At 41.2% G+C, this 13936-nt stretch overlaps 1 pseudogene; it reads left to right on the top strand.

Annotated features, from left to right (window-relative positions):
• Window positions 1-12102: 12102 nt before the first annotated feature.
• LOC111552364 lies at window positions 12103-13406 on the top strand (annotated as a pseudogene).
• Window positions 13407-13936: the final 530 nt, after the last annotated feature.

Here is a 13936-nt window from a genome sequence, read left to right as displayed (position 1 = left end):
CAAAAAACCCTCAGAGCCTACTACGAACACCTCTATGCACACAAACTAGAAAACCTAGGAGAAATGGTTGATAAATTCCTGGAAACACACACACTAGAAAACCCAGAAGAAAGGTTGATAAATTCCTGGAAACGTATAACCTCCCAAGATTTAACCAGGAAGAAGTTGAATCCCTGAACAGACCAATATTGAGTTCTAAAATTGAACCAGTAATAAAAAGCCTACCAACCAGAAAAGGCCCAGGACCAGATGGATAAAGAACTGGTAACATTCCTACTGAAACTACTCCAAAAACTTGAGGAGGACTCATTCCTAACTCATTGTATGAAGACAGCATCATCCTGATACCAAAACTTGGCAGAGACACAACAAAAGAAGAAAACTTCATGCCAATATCCTTGATGAACACAGATGCAAAAATTCTCAACAAAATACTAGCAAACTGAATCCCAACAGCACATCAAAAAGCTAACCCACCATGATCAAGTAGGCTTTATCCCTGGGATGCAAGGTTGGTTCAACATACACAAATTAATAAATGTGATACACTACATAAACAGAACTAAAAACCACACGATCATTTCAATAGATGCAGAAAAGGCTATTGATAAAATTCAACATTCATTCATGTTAAAAATCCTCCACAAAGTAGGCACTGAAGGAACATACCTCCAAATAATAAGAGCTATCCATGGTAAACCCATAGACAAAATCATACTGAATAGGCAAAAGCTAGAAGCATTTCCCTTGAGAACCACAGCAAGCCAAGGATGCCCACTCTCACCACCTCTATTCACATAGTACTGAAAGTCCTAGGCAGAGCAATCAGGCAAGAGAAAGAAATAAAAGGCATCCAAATAGGAAGAGAAGAAGTCAAACTATCTCTGCAGACAATATGATCTTATACCTAAAAAACCCCATAGTCTCTGCCCAAAAGCTCCCAGATCTGATAACTTCAGCAAAGTTTCAGGATACAAAATCAATGTACAAAAATCAGTAGACTCTCTATACACCAACAACATCCAAGCAGAGAACCAAATCAAGAACGTAACACCATTCACAATAGCCACAAAAAGAATAAAATACATAGGAATATAGCTAACCAGGGAGATGAAAGAACTTTGCAATGAGAATTACAAAACACTGCTCAAATAAATCAGAGGTGACAAAAATAAATGAAAAAACATTCCATGCTCGTGGATAGGAAGAATCAATATTGTTAAGATGGTCATACTGCTCAAAGCAATTTACAGATTGAATGTTATGTGTATCAAACTAGCAATAACACTCATCACAGTGAGGAAAAAACATTTAAAAATTCATATGGAACCAAAAAGGAGCCTGAATAGCCAAGGCAATCCTAAGCAAAAAGAAGAAACCTGGGAATCAGGTGTCGTGGTTCATACCTGTAATTCCAGCACTTTGGGAGGCCAATGTAGGCAGATCATGTGAGCTCAGAAGTTTGAAACCAGTCTGGGCAATATGGTGAAACTCCATCTCTACAGAAAATACAAAAATCAACTGGGCATGGTGGCACACACCTGTGGTCTCAGCTACTCAAGAGGCTGAGGTGAGTGGATTACTTGAACCTGGGAGGTGGAGGTTGCAGTGAGCTGAGACTGCGCTATTGCACCTTTGTCTGGGCAACAGAGTGAAACCTTGTCTCAAAAAAAAAAAAAAAAAAGACAAAGCTGGAGGCATCATGTTACCTGACTTAAACTATACTACAAGGTTGGCCAGGCGTGGTGGCTCACACCTGTAATCCCAGCACTTTGGGAGGCTGAGGCGGGTAGATCACATGAAATTGGGAGTTCAAGACCAGCCTGACCAACGTGGAGAAACCCCATATCTACTAAAAATACAAAAATTAGCTGGGTGTGGTGGCATATGCCTGTAATCCCAGCTACTTGGGAGGCTGAGGCAGGAGAATCGCTTGAACCCAGGAGGCGGAGGTTGCCATGAGTTGAGATCGCACCATTGCACTCCAGCCTGGGCAACAAGAACAAAACTCTGTCTTTAAAAAAAAACAGCAAAAACTATACTGCAAGCCTACAGTAACCAAAACAGCATGGTACTGGTATAAAAACAGACACATAGACCAATGGAACAGAATAGAGAACCCAGAAATAATGTCACACACAACCATCTAATCTTGGGCAAACTTGACAAAAACAAACAATGGGGAGAGGACTCTCTATTCAATAAATGGTGCTGAGATAACTGGACAGCCCTATGCAGAATACTGAAACTGTAGCATTTCTTACACTATATACAAAAATAGACTCAAGATGGATTAACGACTTAACTGTAAAGCCAAAAACTATAAAAGCCCTGAAAGATAACATAGGAAATAACATTCCGGGCACAGGACCTGACAAAGATTTCATGATGAAGACATCAAAAGCAATTGCAACAAAAACAAACATTAACAAATGGGACCTAATTAAACTAAACAGCTTCTACATAGCAAAATAAACTATCAATAGAGTAAACAGACAACCTACAGCATGAGAGAAAATATTTGCAAGCTATGCATCTGACAAAAGTCTAATATCCAGAGTCTATACAATACTTAAATCTATAAGCAAAAACAACCCCATTAAAAAATGAGCAAAGAAGGCTGGGCATGGCAGCTCACACCTGTAATCCCAGCACTTTGGGAAGCCAAGGCTGGTGGATCATGAGGTCAAGAGATCAAGACCATCCTGTCCAACATGGTGAAACCCCATCTCTACTAAAAATACAAAAACTTAGCCGGGCATGGTGGCACACACCTGTAGTCCCAGCCACTCAGGAGGCTGAGGCAGGAGAATTGCTTGAACCCAGGAGGCGGAGGTTGCAGTGAGTTGAGATTGTGCCACTGCACTCCAACCTGGGCAATGGAGCAAGACTCCATAAAAAAAAAAAAAAAAAAAAAAAAACTGGGCAAAGGACATGAACAGACACTTTTCAAAAGAAGACACACATGTAACCAAGAAGTACATGAAAAAATGTTAATGACCTGTCACTAAATAAATACAAATCAAAACCACAATGAGATACTATCTCATACCAATCAGAATGGCTGTTATTAAAAAAGAAAAAATAACAGATACTGGTGAGATTGCAGAGAAAAGGATATACTTATACACAGCTGGTGGGAATGTAAATTAGTTCAGCTATTGTGGCAAGCAGTGCCATAATTCCTCAAAGAACTCAAAACAAAATTAGCCCTAGCAATGCAATTATTGGGTATACACCTGATGAGGTTTGGCTGTGTCCCAACCCAAATCTCATCTTGAATTATAGCTCCCATAATCCCCACCTGTCATGGGAGGGACCAAGTGGGAGGCAATTGAATCATGGGGGCAGGTTTTTCCCATGCTGTTCTCATGATAGTGAATAAGTTCCATGACATCTGATGGTTTTATAAAGGACAGTTCCCCTGCACATGCTCTCTTGCCTGCCACCATTTAAGATGTGCCTTTGCTCCTCCTTTGCCTTCTGCCACAATTGTGAGGCCCGTCCAGCCATGTGGAACTGTGAGTCCGTTAAACCTGTTTCTTTATGAATAACCCAGTCTCAGGTATGTCTTTATTAGCAGCATAATGGACTAATACAGTAAATTGATACTGGGAGTGGGGTGCTGCTGTAAAGATACCCAAAAATGTGGAAGCAACTTTGGAACTGGGTAACAGGCACAGGTTGGAACACCAAAGGCAAAAGAAAGCAGTAAGGAAGAAATAGCAAAATAAAAAAAAGATATGAGACATAGAAAACAAAAAGCAAAATGGCATATGTAATTCAATTATACCAATAACAACACTAAATGTAAATGAATAAAAAAATTAATAACAATTCTTCACAAACTCTTCCGAAGTACAGAAGACAAGGAAATAGTTCCCAACAGGTCTTATAAGGCCAATATTAACATGATACCAAAACCAGACAAAGACATCACAAGAAAAGAAAGGTACAGACCAATAATTCTTACAAAGATGGATGCAACAGCCTTCAAAAAATACAAGCAAACTGAATGCAGCAACATATATAAAGAATTATAGACCATGACCTGGTAGGATTCATCCCGGGAAGGCAAGATTGGTTTAACATTTGAACGTCAATTGATGTAATATAACACATCAATAGAATAAAAAGGAAAAATCAATAATTTTGCTGAACAGATGCAGTGAAAACATCTGAGAAAACATCCAGCCTCCTTTCATGATGAAAATACTCAACAAACTAGAAATTGAAGAGAACATCTTCAACCTGATAAATGATATCCATAAAAACCCACAGATAACATCATACTTAATGGTAAAAAACTAGATGCTAGTTTTTTAGAGAATCCTAGGGAATCCATTAAAACCTCTTATAAACTATTAAACAAGTACAGCAAGGTTGCAGAATACAATATCAATATATAACTTTCAATTCTATTTCTAGATACTTGCAATAAACAACTCAAAAGTGAATATAAGAAAACAATTCCTTTTACAATAGCATAAGAAAGAATAAAATCCTTAGGAATAAATGTAACAAAAACTGCAAAACTTATACTCCGAAAACTATAAACCATTGTCGAAAGAAGTTGAAGAAGATCTAAACAACTGTAAAAACATCACAGGTTCATGGATCAAAAGACTTACCATTGTTAAGATAGCAACACTCTCCAAACTGATCTACAGAGTCAATCAAATCTCCATTAGCATCCCAGCTAACTTCTTTGCAAAAATGACAAGCTGATTTTAAAATTGATAAGGCATTGCAAGGTGCTCAGAATAGCAAAAACAAACTTGGAAAAGAACAAAGTAGGAAGACCCACATTCCCTGATTTCAAAATTTACATAAAGCAACAGTATTCAAGACAGTGTGGTACTGGCTAGGATGGCTAGAATTAAAAAGAAGGTAAATAAGGAACACTGGCAAGGGTGTGGAAAAACTGGAACCCTCATACACACCTGGTAGAGATATAGAATGGTGCAGTTATTTTGAAAAATAGTCTGGCAGTTTCTTAAGAAGTTAAACATAGAGTTACCCTATGATCCAGAAATTCTACTCATAGGTTTCAATTCAAGAGAGAAATGAAAACGCACATCATGCAAAAACTCATATACAAATGTTCACAGCAGCATGATTCATAATAGCAAAAAAGAGAAATAAACTCAAATGTTCATTATCTGATGAATGCATTTAAACAATATTTCTTAAACGTTTTTAAAAAGTAAGCTGGACACAGTGGTGTGTGCCCAGAATCCTAGCTCCTCAGAAGCTGAGGTTGGAGGATTGCCTGAGCCCAGGCGTTCAAAACCAGCCTGGGGAAAGTAGTGAGACTCCCCATCTCAGAAAAATGGTCTCACTTGTTCTTTCAAAATTATTTTCATTTCTGTGACGGTTTTCCTTCTTTCTTTTATTTCCTCCTTCAGTCTGTCATTTAGTATTTCATTTCCTTCAATTATCTGACCATCTATATTGTATTCTTGCACTGTGTTCTTTCACAAAAGCAACAATTGCTTCATTGTCTATTGATTTTAGTTTATGGTAAAATATTTGGCAGCCCCAAACATTTGCACGGCCTGGGGCAAGAGTAAAACCGAAACCCCCAGCCACTTGTCTAAATTTAAAAGGTGTAAGTCAAGTTTTGGAACTACTGAATAAAATACATTCTGCTCTCTTATTTTGACCAAACTACCTTTAAAACAACATAAAAATATGCAGAGATGATCTTTATATGATTGAAATGCAGTCAATATAAAAGAGAACTAAATTTAATTATTACTGCACATGTCTAGGTGTTCTGTTCATGGATAAGCAATACAAGAAACAAATAAATAAAAGAAACAAATATATTTTATAAATTACATTTATTCCATGAATTTTATTTTTTGTCTTCATTTTAGCACAATCACAGTATCAACAAATGTCATACTGTTTTCACATAATTTCTGTTCCATTGAAGGTAACAATCTAAAGGATTACAAAAGAAACATTCTATTCAAAGTGTCCCAAATTTCCGCAAAGGGGTACAAAATGTGTACACTTTGAACACAAAAGGAAGCAATAAAATCAGTGGGGCACTTAGTGGAAAACAATATTTTATTATGCAAAAATTTTTTGTTTTTGTGTTGAGAGGAAAAATTGTCATTTCTGTTTCCTGAAACTTCTGACACTCCAATCCTCGCAGATCCATGCAGCAGTGTCAGTAGCAATCAACCCATAAATCTGAACAACGGTTGGGCACAGTTACCTATTGTTTTAAATATATTGGGCAAAGGATTTGGAGAAGCATTTCCTTGGAGTTATTCACAAAAAGTTTAGATTAGTTGTGCTGTGCTGACACTGAGCATCAAATCCAAAAGTGACAGAACTGCTTTTAATAAGTGTTCTTTAATAAGAGTGTTCTTTAATAAATGTGTGTGCTTGTGATATATGGGTCCCTCTGAAGTGTGGAACCCAGAGCAGAGGCCCCTTTTTTTCTGAGTCGATGAGTGATACTGGTATTTGGTACTTTTCATCTTCTCTATACCATGTTTTTCTGGTTAGTTTTCTTCGTCTGATGCCATGTTTGACTGCTCTTTCTCACATTTTTTTCCTCTAGTATCCTTATCTACCAGTGCAACAGCAAATACTACAGATCATATATCCTCGTTGGCTCTTTCCAGGAGCTGCTACAATCCCTTCCCAGCCCACTATGCCAACAGCCCATTCATACTACCTGTTAATACGACTTAACTATTTTTACATTGAGGATCTTCATCTGGTATCCAGTTTTGCTGGTTGTTATGGGTTGAATCGTGTTCCCACGTAAGTAAAAAACATGTTGAAGTCCTAACTCCTAGTACCTCAGAATGTGACCTCATCTGGCAGAGACTGGAGTTATGCAACTGCAAACCAAAGACACCAAAAATTGCCCGTCAACCACCAAAAGCTGGGAAGAGGCAAGGAAGGACATTTCTGCAGTTGCCAGAGGAAGTGTAGCCCTGCTTATACCTTGATTTTGAACTTCTAAGTCCCAGAACTGAAGAGACAATGAGTATCTATTGTTTTGTGGTACTTTGTTATGACCGCACTAGGAAACTAATACACAGTGTGTTTTACCCATTTCTTGTTGCTCTGGCTCATTTCTAAAAGAAGATGAAACTTTGGATCTAGATGTCAAGTTCATAGTGTCAGCAGTTCTCCACATTTGCAGTAGAATTGTGAGACTAGAATTGTCTACATGATTGCCCTAAAAGGAATGGGTTTCTATTCCATCTACTAACCCACAAAAGATCCTTAATAAATAAATATACATGAGGAGTATTTTCATATATGGAGGCAACTAAACTTCTCCATAGCATAAGTTTGACTGTAATTTGGAAGATGTTTGAATTATTATGAGATCATTTGTGTCCTTGCAAAGTTTTTGCATTCTTAGAAACGGAGGCTCCCTGTAAGTAAACATAACCAAGTCATGGTAAAAGTCTCGGATGTCCTCCCAGTCCCATATGGGGACATAGGCTTATGATGTCAGAAAAACATGAAATTCTGTTTTCCACTGAGGACTCTGGAGGCCTCAACATAGTCACTATTCCATATATTTCTACACTCTCACTACTCTCCACAAGGAGTAGCTCATTGGAGAGTGAATATTTTGTAAAAATGTGTAGTTCTTGGGGTTTCAACTTTTTTTTTTTTCTTTGAGACGGAGTCTCACTCTGTGGCCCAGGCTGGAGTGCAGTGGTGTGATCTCTGCTCACTGCAAGCTCCCCGTCCTGGGTTCACGCCATTCTCATGCCTCAGCCTCCCAAGTAGCTGGGACCACAGGCGCCCATCACCACGCCTAGCTAATTTTTTGTATTTTTTAGTAGAGACAGGGTTTCATCATGTCAGCCAGGATGCTCTCAATCTCCTGACCTCGTGATACACCTGCCTCAGCCTCCCAAAGTGCTGGGATTACAGGCGTGAGCCACCATGCCAGGCCCGGGTTTCAGCTTTCTATCAGGAAAGGCAAGAAGTGGAAGGTGGTCTTTCAAATGTGGTTTGACCATTCTGAATCTATCATCATGACGCTTGGCTTGTGCAAATCCCAAACATCCATTGATTAATAATAACATTCTCTGACAGCTACTTTCCCATTTCTCTCCTCTTCTTTACCTGTTTATTATTTTTTAAAAATTAGGTAGAGTCTTGCTATATTGCCCAGGCAGGACTTGAACTCCTAGGCTCAAGCAATCCTTCTGCCTCAGCCTCCTGAGTAGCATGGATTACAGGTGCATGTCACCATGCCCAGCTTCTCTGCTCTTCCTTAGAACAATACTCTTATTACTATTATTATTGTGGTTAAAAAAAACACACAGTGTTGTATTTATCATCTTTGTATTAGGCCATTCTTGCGTTGCTATAAAGAAACACCTGAGACTGGGTAATTTATAAAGAAAAGAGGTTTAGCTCAAGCCTGTAATCCCAGCATGTTGGGAGGCCGAGACGGGCGGATCACTAGGTCAGGAGATCGAGACCATCCTGGCTAACACAGTGAAACCCTGTCTCTACTAAAAAAATACAAAAAACTAGCCGGGTGAAGTGGTGGCGCCTGTAGTCCCAGCTACACGGGAGGCTGAGGCAGGAGAATGGCATAAACCCGGGAGGCGGAGCTTGCAGTGAGCTGAGATCTGGCCACTGCACTCCAGCCTGGGCGACAGAGCCAGACTCCGTCTCGAAAAAAGAAAAAAGAAAAAAAAGAAAAGAGGTTTAATTGGCTCACAGTTTGCAGGCTGTATAAGCATGGTGCTGACATCAGCTGGCTTCTGGGCCTCAGGGAACTTTTACTCATGATGGAAGGCAAAGTGGGAGCTTGCATGTCCCATGGTGAAAGCAGGGGCAAGATTGTGGGGAGAGGTGCCACACACTTTTAAACGACCAGATCTTGTATGAACTCAGATCAGGAGCTCACTTATCACCAAGGGGATGGCCTAAGTCATTCATGAGGGGTCTGCCCCCATGACCCAAACACCTCCCACCAAGGTCACCTCGAACACTGGGGATTATATTTCAACATGAGATTTGAGTGGGGCAAATGTCCAAACTATATCATTCCATCTCTGCATCCCCCTTCTCATGTTCTCCTAATATTGCAAAATAAGATTATGCTTTCCCAATAGTCTCTCACAGTCTTAACTTGTTCCCGCTTTAACTCAAAAGTCCAAAATCTCAAATAAGACAAGCCAAGTCTTGTCCACCTATGAGCCAGCCTGTAAAATCAAACAAGTTATTTAGTTTCAAGATACAATGGAAGTACCAGCATTGGGTAATCATTCCCATCTCAAAAGGAAGAAATCAGTCAAAAGAAAGGGGCTACAAGCCCCATGCAAGTTAGAAACCCTGCATTAATTCTTAAAGCTTCAAAACATTCTCCTTTGACTTCATGTCCCACATCCAGGGCCCACTGATATGAGGGTTGGGCTCCCAAAGCCTTGAGCAGCTCTGCCCCTGTGGCTTTATGGGTTCTGTCCCACAGCTGATCTCACAGGTTGTTGAGTGCATGCAGTTTTTCCAGGCACAGGGTGCAAGCTGCCAGTGGATCTACCACTCTGGGTTCTTGAGGACAGTGGTCCCCTCCACTAGGCAGTGCCCCGGTAGGGACTCTGTGTAGGCTCCAACTCCACATTTCTCCTCAGTACTGCCCTAGCAGAGGTTCTTTTTGAGGGCTCTGCCCCTGTCGCAGGCTTCTGCCTGGGCACCCAGGCTTTTCATATATCCTCTGAAATACAGATGGAGGCTGGCACACCTCATTCACTCTTTCATCCTATAGGCTTAACACTATGTGGAAGGCACCAAGGCTTACAGTGGCTTTCACTCTCCAGAGCGGTGGCATGAGCAGTATCTGGGGTCTTTTGAGCCAAGGCTTGAGCCAGAGTGGCCAGAGTGTAGGGAACAGTGTCCTGAGGCTGTGCAGGGCAATGGGGCCCTGGGCCTGCCCACGAAACCATTATTTTCTCAGTTGGTCTAGCTAAGGGTTAGACAATTTCATTGATCTTTTCAACAAAAACAACTCTTGGTTTCCTTGATGTTTTTCTATGGTATTTTTATTCTCTAATTCATTTACCTGTGCTCTAATCCTTCTGATAACTTAGGGTTTAGTTTGTTGTTCTTTTCTAGTTCTTTGAGGTATGAGGTTAGATTGTTCATTTGAGATATTTCTTCTTTTTTAATGTAGGTGTTTACCACTATAAACCTCTCTCTCACTTCTACTTTCACTACATTCCATAAGTGTGGTATGTTGCATTTTTGCTTTCATTAGTTTCCAGATATTCTCTAAATTCACTAGTGTTTTCTTCTCTGACCATTCATTAAGAGGGCACTGCTTAGTTTCTACAAATTCGTGGACTTTCTTGCTTTCCTTCTGCTATTGATTTCTTGTTTTATTTCATTGTGATTGGAGAAGATATTTTGTATGATTTCAATCTCCTTAAATTTGTCAAGATTTGTTTTATGGCCTAACATGTGTCTATCTTGGAGAATGCTCCACGAGTACTCAAGAATGTATATTCTGGCCGGGCGTGGTGGCTCAAGCCTGTAATCCCAGCACTTTGGGAGGCCGAGATGGGTGGATCATGAGGTCAGGAGATGGAGACCATCCTGGCTAACACGGTGAAACCCCGTCTCTACTAAAAAAATACAAAAAACTAGCCGGGCGTGGTGGCGGGCACCTGTAGTCCCAGCTACTTGGGAGGCTGAGGCAGGAGAATGGCGTAAACCCGGGAGGCGGAGCTTGCAGTGAGCTGAGATCCAGCCACTGCACTCCAGCCTGGGTGACAGAGCGAGACTCTGTCTCGAAAAAAAAAAAAAAAAAAGAATGTATATTCTGCTGTTGTTGAGTGGACATTAGTTAGAGCCAACTGATCTATACTGTTGTTCATGTCTTCTGTTTCCTTGTCGATCTTCTGTATGGTTGTTCTGGCCATAAATGGAAGAGGAGTATTACGTCTCCTGCTATTATTGCGTTGCTGTTAATTTCTTCTTTCAGTCCTGTCAATGCTTCACCTATGTGGGAGTTCTAACATTAGATGTGCATATATTTATAGTTGTTATACGTTCCTGATGAATGGACCCTTTATCATTACATAACATCCTTTCTTGTCCTCCTGACAGTTTCTACTTAAAGACTATCTTGTCTAATATTACATATGGCCACCCCTGTTCTCTTGTAGGTTCCCATTTACATGGAATCTTTTCCTGTCCCTTTAGTTTTAGCCCATGTGTGTCCTAAAGTGTAAAGTAAGTGTCTTGTAGAAAGCATATAGCTGGATCTGGTTTTTTAAAATACGTTCAGCCAATCTAAGTCTTTTAATTGGGGTGTTTAATGCATTTACATTTAAAGTAACTGCTGATAGGAAAGAACCCACTATTGCCAGATTGTTAATTGTTTTCTGTTTGTTGTGTAGCTTTTTGCCCCTCTTTCTTCCCTTGCTGTCTCCTTTTGTGTTTTGTTGATTTTTTTGTAGTGACATATTTTGATTCTCTTCTCATTTCCCTTTGTGTATATTCTGTAGATATTTTCTTTGCGGTTACCATTGCAATTACATAAAACATCTTAACATTGTAACATTCTGTTTTACGCTGCTAATAACTTACCTTCATTCCTGTGTAAAAACTCTGCTCCTTTACATCCTGCCCCTCTTCATGTTATGTTATTAATAACACAAATTTTCTCTTTTTATAATTAGTATCCAGTAATATACATACATAATTACTTCTAATTTTTTTAAATTCAATTTTATTTTATTTCAAGACAGGGTCTCATTATATCATTCAGGCTGGAGTGCAGTGATGTGATCATGGCTCACTGCAGCCTCAACCTCCTGGGCTCAAGCAATCCTTTTGCCTCACCTACCCAAGTAGCTAGGACTACAGGCATGCACCACCATGCCTGGCTCCTTTTTTTTTTTTGGAGAGAGATGAGGTCTTGCTATGTTGCCCAGGATGGAAGAGCAAATATAAATTGATAAGAAAAAACAAAAACAAAAAACAACAACCCTATGAAAAAATGAGTAACAAACAGACACATGACTCAAAAAAGGAAATGCATATGGATTTTAAGCATATAAAAAGTTGCTAGGCCTGCCCAGCACTGCCCGCCCCATGTCAGAGTCCCAGTCCCCTTCGCCTGTGTCCATCATTCCATGCAGAAGCACCACCAGCATATCTGACAAACTGCCCTACACAGTCACTGACATCAGCCTGGACGCCTGGGGACACAAGGCCCTGGACATTGTGGAGGCTGACATGGTGGGCCTGATGTACATGAGGAGTTGTTCCTGGCTCCAAGCCACTGAAAGGCACTCACATCACTAGCTGCCTGAAAATGACAATGGAGACCATTGTCCTCATTGAAACCCTCATTACCTCAAGTGCTGAGATGCAGTGGTCCAGCTGCAACATCTTCTTCACCTAGAACCATGTGGCAGCTGCCATAGCCATGGCTGGCATTCCAGTGTGCACCTGGAAGGGTGAAAGAGATGACAAGTACCTGTGGTGCATCGAGCAGATACTGTATTTCAAAGATAGGCCCCTCAACATGATTCTGGATGATGCTGGTGACCTCAACCAACCTCATTTACACCAGGTACCCACAGCTTCTGTCAGGCATCTTTGAGGAGACCATGACTGGGTCCACAGGATGATGGCCAGTGGGATCATGAGGATGCCCACCATCAATGTCAATGACTCCATCAATAAGAGCAGGTTTGAAAACCTCTATGTCTGCCAGCAGTCCCACATAGAGAACATCAAGTGGGCCACAGATGTGATGATTGCTGGCAAGGTAGCTGCGGTGGTGGTCTGTGGTGATGTGGGCAGTGGTTGTGTCCAGGCCCTGAAGGGTTTTGGGGCTTGCATAATCATCACCAAAATCGACTCACTCAACACACTGCAGGCTGCTACTGAGGGCTATGAGGTGACTACCATGGAGGAGGCCTGCCAGGATGGCAACATCTTTGACACCACCAGACTTTTTCAATATCATCCTTGGCCGGCACATTGCGCAGATGAAGGATGTTGCCAGTGAATAACATTGGACCCTTTGACATGGAGATCAATGCCAAGTAGCTCAACAAGAATGCTGTGGAGAAGGTGAACATCCAGCCCCAGCTGGATGAGGCAGTGACTGAAGCCCGCCTGTGCAAGCTGAACATGAAGCTGACCAAGTTGACCACGAAGCAGGCCCAGTAGCTGGGCATGACCCATGATGGCCCTTCAAGCCTGATCACTACTACTGCTTAAAGGCAGGCCTGCCCTTCACCTTCCAGTTGCTGTCCTTACCCAGGCCCCAGCTTTCCTCCCCAAGAGCAAATGACATCAACCTTGAGATGTGTTTGTCAGTGTCCCCCATTGACTCCCTAAGGTTGATTCCTCAGTTTTTGACCTCTACTGCATCCCTCATATAGTTCCAAGTGTGACAGGGGAAGCTGAGAGGCACCTCCTCAAACCCTGGTCATGATGGGGGTATGAAGGAGACATCCATTGGGAACCAGCTCAGTGGTCTTGGAACTGCTAAGTCAGTCCTTCCTTAGCCTGAAGTTGGCAGTGGGGTCACAAAGCCAATGTACTTTACCATCCAGTGCTTCACTTGGCCTACAGACTTATGCCCATGGTGCTTGGTTTATAGGTTCACTGGTTCTTCAGCCCATGACAGGTGAGAGAGAGCTATATATATTAAAGGGCAAGGGAGAACTGAAGGGCAAGGAAGAACTGTTCCTGAGAGCCTGGCTTAGTGCTGGGCCTTCCCTTAAACCTCCTTATGATGAGGTTGGTACTTTTAGTCCCCATTTTACAGGGGTTAGAATAGTTAAGTGACAACCAAGAAAGGACAGGAAAGTGACAGCTTGAGGCTGAGAGAGGCCAGAAAAACATAAAAGCAGGCATAGACCTGCCACCATTTTGTAACAAGAATGATTCTTATCACAACTCTCAGTCA

The sequence above is a fragment of the Piliocolobus tephrosceles genome, chromosome 10 (genome assembly GCF_002776525.5).
Source record: "Piliocolobus tephrosceles isolate RC106 chromosome 10, ASM277652v3, whole genome shotgun sequence".
Taxonomy (NCBI): domain Eukaryota; kingdom Metazoa; phylum Chordata; class Mammalia; order Primates; family Cercopithecidae; genus Piliocolobus; species Piliocolobus tephrosceles.
This window is presented reverse-complemented; position numbering and strand designations above follow the sequence as displayed.